Here is a 7,832-nt window from a genome sequence, read left to right on the forward strand (position 1 = left end):
CCAATCTATCATCCTGCTGATCAAGCTTTAACTTAAGCCCAAACGGATTGTTATTAACAGTCTGCAGCAGCTTACCAACGTCCGGTTCGGATCTCCAGATAATAAGAATATCATCAACATACCGCGTGTAGAGTACAATGTCTGCATTGAAGGTTTGTAGGACTTCGCTATCTAATTTTCTAACCACTAACTCACAGAGGTCTCCAGACAGGGGGCTACCCATTGGGACCCCTCTTCTTTGAAGGTAGATTCGCTGGTTGAAGGTGAAAAAGGAGTTGTAGCATACTAGGTGGGCCAGCTCCAAAATCTGCTTGTGGTGCTTAGGTTTGGGCGGAACGGCTTGGAAGAGGAAGTCTCTAAGGGCACAGAAGCACGGCTCCAATTTAATGGATGGATACATAGCTTCATAGTCTAACACTGTGATAAATTCTTGCCCAGTTAAAGCAATGCCTTGTAATTTAGTGACGAGTTCACCTGCGTTTGAAACGGTGTAGCTATATTCTTTCAAATTAGCTCTGAGGAGCTCATGCAGACCCCTTTCAAGGGGGAGTGTTTGCCTGGTTTATGGGCTTTAGCATAGCCAAAAAGCCTTGGTACCTCGGGAGACCGCATCGTTGCATTTCCTAGGCGTAGGTGTTTAGCTAGAGGTGAACAGGTAAATCTAACAACTCTATTCTGGAGCTTGTCTAAGAAACTTTCCGCGATATTTTGGCATTCTGTAGACCTGACATATTCCTCGAGGAGCTGAACGTACGTATGCTTCTTCATAAGAACGACGTTTCTGCTTTTATCCGCTCTAGTAAGGGTGATATCGTTAGCTTGCAACCATTTCTTACTCTTATCTACGCTTGTCCAGAAAACCTTGTCTTTGTCGTCAACCTCTTTAATTCTTCTGCTGAGCGCTGTATTCCATCTAAAGAACTATTTATGTTGAGCTGTAACGGGCCGTAGAAGTTTCTCGATATTCGGAACAATAGTATAGGCTGAGATTTTCGGAGGTTTTGGAGCGAACATAGGCCCAAATCTAAAGGCTTGAACCAACTCTTCCGGAGGTTTAATATTGTCCCAGCATATGAGGGGACATTCCAGCTTGTTTTTGCGCTGTTTCTTTTGGTTTTTCATGACCCAACTCAATTTTTTGGCGTATTTCCTGCGTAGAGACTGCTGAACTTGCTCTTGTAGGTTTATGACTCTGGAGTTGACATTTGACAGGAGGACCAGGTCGAGGTTAAAGAGGGTGTTTTCGAGGTTGATAAGCTGGTGCAAGTTAGCATATAACGACTTCCTGGTGCTTCGAATGGCTTTTCTAAGGCAGACAAACTTGAGCTTTGGGAGCAGGGAGGAGCAGCCTGTCGGTAAACTGATTTTCTGGATCGACTGTTGGAAAAACCTTGTTCCGTTTACAGTCCAATAAGAAATTAAATTTTTCTCTGAGTCTTGTTAAAGCTAAGACGTTTTTTCTGTATAGTTTGGCCGGCGATGCCATGTTACTAATCTCTGCACACAAAGCTAGAACTAATTTAAAGTCGTAGGCACAAAAAACCTTTCACACTCTATTTCTAGCAGACAAATTAATGAGCACAAACGTTTTCGGCTGTTTTAAAAGGCCTTCTTCAGGTCACTGAGGACGGTTGGAAAGTCGGATAGCCAATGTTTATGTGACGTCATTGTTTATGAGGGGTTTCCTCTTACAAGTGACATCTTAGCAGAGAAGGTTTAAACGAAATTGACCTTGGAAAATATTTTAAGATTAGCCAAGATGCGTGAACTATTGTCGAAGATAAGCGAATCCTGAAAGGCGGAAAAAATGAAATAGAATAAATAGGCCAGTCCACCCTCTCCTTGTCCAGTTTCGTTCTCTCGTGCAGTTTCTAAATTTATCAGGTTTCTTTTTCCTTTTTCTTTCTATTTCCTTTTTTCCGCCTTTCAGGATTCGCTTATCTTCGACAATAGTTCACGCATCTTCGCTAATCTTAAAATATTTTCCAAGGTCAATTTCGTTTAAACCTTCTCTGCTAAGATGTCACTTGTAAGAGGAAACCCCTCATAAACAATGACGTCACGTAAACATTGGCTATCCGACTTTCCAACCGTCCTCAGTGCACCTGAAGAAGGCCTTTTAAAACGGCCGAAAACGTTTGTGCTCATTAATTTGTCTGCTAGAAATAGTGTGTGAAAGGTTTTTTGTGCCTACGACTTTAAATTAGTTCTAGCTTTGTGTGCAGAGATTAAAAAATGATAAATCAGTTCATTAAAATTTTTCTCAAATTAAGAGTGTAAATGATAACATCGTTGTTTCTTTTTAATAAATTATTTGTACATAAAAGAAATTTGATGAAATAACTTCAGTTCAAATTTATTACTTTTTTTTTGGTACCAGTCTCTCAAGCAATGAAAGTTATTTTCTTCTAAAGTTTTGCTTTTCAGCTCTTTGGTTTTAAAAATATGTTTTTATTTATGATGGATGGATCCAAATCAGTTGATTACGTTGGCTCAGCCTTTGTCTGCCAAGATGAGAGCGTGACAGAACAAATCGCATCGAATTCTTCTATCTTTACTGCAGAGTTGCAGGCTATTTACCTAGCCTTAAAATATGTAATTAAGAAAGGTCATCGTTGCTGTGTTATTTACACTGACTCAGTTAGTGCACTTCAGGCTTTGATCTCACATGAACCTTGTTCTCACTCTATAGTGATTAAAATTCGCAAACTGTTTTGCCATCTTATTGCGAGTAATATTTTTGTAAAATTCTGTTGGGTCCCAGGCCATGTAGGTATAAGAGGGAATGAAGAAGCTGAAGCAGCTGCAAAGTCAGCAAGTCTTTCTCGGCATACAATGTTTATTGAAGGAGGTGACTTGAAGCTGGTTGTTAAAAAACGACTAGCAGAGAGATGGCAAAATGTGTGGAACAAACAAGTATACAATAAACTTTGAGATCAAACCTATAATAGAAAATTGAACACACAACAAACAATATGATAGGAGATCTGAAGTCATTCTTACTCGTCTGAGGATTGGACATACTCGGCTTACTCATCAATACCTTTTGTAGGGTGATGACCAACCAGAATGCCAGTACTGCATTTGTACTTTAAGTGTTAAACACATACTTTGCAACTGTGTTGCTTTTGACCAGAGTCGCAGACAGCATTTTGGAAATGCAACTTTGAGAGAGATTTTGGGCCAGAGGCCAAATCTTGATAAGATACTGAACTTTTTGAAAGTTATAAATATTATTAAAGAGATTTGAGTTAACTTATTTATTTATTTATTTATTATATACTTATATTTGTTTTGTTCTGTTTATTTGCATTTGTTTATGTTTTCGTGTTATATTGATATTTTGTGATATATATATATATGTGGCTTTGTTTAATTTTATCATTTGTTATGGTGCAGCATAGTTTATATACTTATATTTGTTTTGTTCTGTTTATTTGCACTTGTTTATGTTTTCGTGTTATATTGGTCACAGACAAACCTGAAGATGAGCTGAAAGTTAACCTGGGTTCAAATTGGGGTAAGTCTCCAAGAGCTATTTGCATATCAGAAAAATACTTCCATTCTTTTTTATCATTTCCTGTAGTTTTATTGTGAGGTTTTACTGCATTAAATTATTTGTCACAGGTATGCCCTTCTTCCTCAGCTTTTCTCCAATCATGATTCATACCTAAAAAATGAAGAATTTTCTTGAATTCCTAAAAATAAAAAATAACAGAGAATAAACAACTTTGCTTGAAAACAGCATAAAAAAGTGAACTCATTCATGAGTAATGACTGATCTAATAGTTAAGTGAGTAATTAGGATCTACTTGTACTATATATATATAGATTAACACCAATTGTTCTTTTCTTACTTTTTTATTGGTGAGCTTGGGTGAGTCAAAATATATCTTATGCTCTACATACAAGCTAATCAGTAGTTTTATCTGTGAATCTTTCTATTGTATTTGCTTTGATGAACCTAAACAACAAATATATTATGACTTTGCAGCTATGGTATTATTTATAACATCACTGATTTGAATGTAATTTAGGCATAGCAATGTTTAACTTCTACCTGGCTCATTATATTGTACAAGTGTATTATGAGAACTCACATCTTCATTGTTGTGTGCAGTTGTATATTGCCATCATAAGGCAAAACCATTTCTTCTTCTCTCCTATTTTTTAACAATGTCTGAACATATTCTTCTGCAAAATTTTTATCTGGCAAAGCAAAAAGAAGAGAACATATTAGTTTAGTTAAACATTTATTAGTTAATAGTCTTTCCTTGTTAGTTAACATATGTATAATATTTTTAAAACTCAGTATAACATACAATATCTTTGAAACTCAGTATAAATAACAAGGATCAATTAATTAAATTAAAATAATCATTTTATTTTTCGATATTAAAACTGCAGTTAGTACTAAACGACGTATGGTGTTATGAATTATTGTTTATTTGACAAAACTGTTTGTGCTCATTCGTACGAATTTTTAAAATAACATTTACTCTGTGAATAAAATTGTTTTTCCACAAAATAAAATTTAAATAAAAATTTAACAAAATTAAAAAAAAATGCAGAAAACAGGAAAGTACACCATTATGCATTTTTGCAGTACTATCTCACAAAATTGTTTTTTAATACTTAATTTTTTCATATCAGTTTATCAGATATTTTAATAATAATGTTTTTACTTACCATTTATAAGTTTTAAATAGGTTTGTTTTTCAACAATTAAACGTATTTCCCTGTTATTTACCGCAAGCTTAACTTCTACCATGAAGGCCACCATCTTGGTGTACACATCCGAATAAGTGGGTAACCTTGTCTCTAACAACCAACCTTTGTGGTTTTGTAAGATTTGAGTTATAAGTTTCTGGCAGTAGATCTAAAATACCGTCTAACAGTTTGCTTGCTTCCTGCAGAACCTTGGCTTCTGTTGAAGGAGGGGGTTTGTCTCCCATTATTCTCAATATCAAGATAAACCGAAAACGTCGATCAGTTGAGAAAACGCCGTTCAGCTGAATCAACGCCGAAAAACTGCGCCATTCCGACTGGGTACGCCGTGCCGACTGAGTGAATCACGCCGGTGAGCCACAAAACGCCGATCGGCTGAGACAACAAAGACACACGATTTCTTTGTTTAACTGTAAATTTTAAAAGCGTGATATTTTCGTTAATAATGAAGAGAATCAAACGAGACTTTGCAGGGCGGTTAAGATGCTTAATAGCTCTGTAAAACTAATTTTGAAAACTCCCGGGAACTTCACAGGGGGCCAATGCAGGCTGGACAAAGTCGTAGATTAAAAACAGCCGTAAAAAACGAACCGTAAGTCGGAAATAAAAAGCGAAAACACTCACTGAATCTCCTCGAGAAGCGCTATCTAGCAGTATAATCCGATCGGCGATATGTCGAAAAACGGCTGAGAAAAAGCAAACTAAAGGACGAGGCTGATGTGCACACATACACTATGTTTCACGACTCGACGCCACCTGTAACGCTATATACGGAAGGTTACACGATGTTGAACGTGGAGACAAAGATCAGAGCACACAAGACAGACGTCTGAAGCGAAGCACGTCAAGCTGAAGAGTCCTCACCTCGACTCTGATGTCAAATAATTTATTGTGACATGTAAGCTATTTGCTGATGTCACGGTGGTCAGGCTTCATGTTGCCAACTGCTGCATTCAGCACCTGATGGAAAACGTATTAATTGGTCAGACAAACAGGAAATTGCTTCCCAAACGTTTTTACTGGTGAACTGTAATGTCGCTTTTGACACATCAAAACGATTACTTACAGATTTGAAAGTAAAAATAATAATTATCTATTAACAAAAAACTGGCTTAACAAAGCATTTTTTTTGATTTACTTATCAATGGAATGTATGATATCAAACTAAAAAATGATCTTAATAACAGAAAAGAATATTTTTTAAAAAAGTTTTTTATGCAATTAGAAAATTTTATGAATCACTTATCAAAGCAAATGTCTCTTGAAGTCTAAAATGACGTTAATTTAACATTCCTACTGTTATTGGAGTAATCCTACTATAGAATACGTTTATTTTTATAACACTTAAAAACAAAATTGGTTACCTGTATGATTTCGGGGTTATAGTTAGCCACAAGGTCATTAGAATTTGTTTTTTTGCTTTAATATTAAGTATGATGACCAAGGCTGCTGTTATTAATGAGTTTTTACGAAATCTAAAACAATTTATTTTTATTATAGAATATTGTATTAGTTAATAGAACTGTAATAAAACAATTCTTAATAAAATAGTTCTTGATTATTAATGTTTTTAAATAGGCAGGTAAAATAAAGCCCAAGCTATAAAACAGAAAAGAAATTAATTCCGGCCTATTCTGGATTTTTACCAAAATTAAAATATCTGATAAACTTACCATGTTTTCAATGACATTAAACATTTCCGGATTTACTCTAACATGGCTTTTGAGCGTTAATGTGGGAAATCACGAAACAATTTCCATCACGTAGCCACAACTTCAAAGTTTTCTCCAATAGTCGTCTAAATTCTGCTAGCCTCTGGATGTGGGTTCCTGTCCGTGGTGAGGGGACCTCTAAGAGATGGTTTAGTAACCCTTCTTTACCATCGCTGGGATCTGAACGCCCACCCACGTGTTTGCCGTACGTGGTGTCTTGTATGCCGGAAAGGGTGATCCCGGTAGTTGAGGGGCAACATACCGTCCCCAACATACTGCTTTGGCCCCTGCTTCGGATAAACGGGAGGCTCAAATCGGGCTCTGTTTGAGTCAATTGGCTGGTCGTTGAGTCATTGTTGACCTCAGCTTGGAGTCAACCGATCGATGCAGACCGGGCGGACACGTCAGACAAGATGTGCTCTTCTCGACTGTATTGTGAGGGTATAGCTTTTGGGAAACCCTGGTGTGACGGTCTATGGGAGTCTCCCATGTGACGGCATCCCCTTGTTGGATCCCATGGTGGGTGGGGTCACTAGGAGCTGAATATAAATTATTAAATATGGATTCCAAACATTCAAAACAAGCAGAGATGAAACAAACAACCAAAGAAAAGACCTCCAGACAACCTGCTCACTTAATAGTTCATGCAACTGGAGAGAAACCTCTTGCTAAATGTTCTCCTTTTTTGATTCAAAAGCTATTTGAATCTACCATTGGGCATTTAAAAAAAAATCCAAAAATTGAGGTCAGAGGACCTACTAGTAGAAACAGCTTCTCCTCAACAAACAACAAAGCTTCTGACAATGACGACTCTTGGAGACATGGGAATATCGATCACACCACATGGAAGTTTGAATTCATAACGTGGTGTGATATCTGAATTTGACTTGATGTCTGAAGATGAGTCAGACATTCAGATCGGCCTCTCTGACCAAGGTGTCACTTCTGTCCGACGCATTTCGATCCGTCGAGACAGCAAGTTGATACGCACAAAACATTTGATTCTCACATTCAACAACTTGACACTGCCATCTTCTGTTACAGCAGGATATCTGCACTGCGCAGTTCGCTCGTATATTCCAAATCTGCTGCGTTGCTTTAAATGCCAGCGATTTGGACATTTTCAGATGTCTTGTCAAGGCAAAAGCTTATGTGCACAGTGTGGGACTGAAGGTCACGAGAGTACTGAATGTAAAAGTACCCCATGCTTTGTAAACTGCAAGGATCCCCATCCTGCTTACTCTTGAAAATGCCCTGCTTGGCAGAGAGAGAAAGAGATCCAGAGAGTGAAAACCATTGACAACCTACCATATCCAGAGGCTCGGCGCATGGTCATTTCAAGTGCACCACTTAAACAGAAGACATTTGCAGCTGTTTTGAAATCCACAAAGA

Source organism: Centruroides vittatus, unplaced genomic scaffold (genome assembly GCF_030686945.1).
Source record: "Centruroides vittatus isolate TY-2023 unplaced genomic scaffold, ASM3068694v2 contig_178, whole genome shotgun sequence".
NCBI lineage: Eukaryota > Metazoa > Arthropoda > Arachnida > Scorpiones > Buthidae > Centruroides > Centruroides vittatus.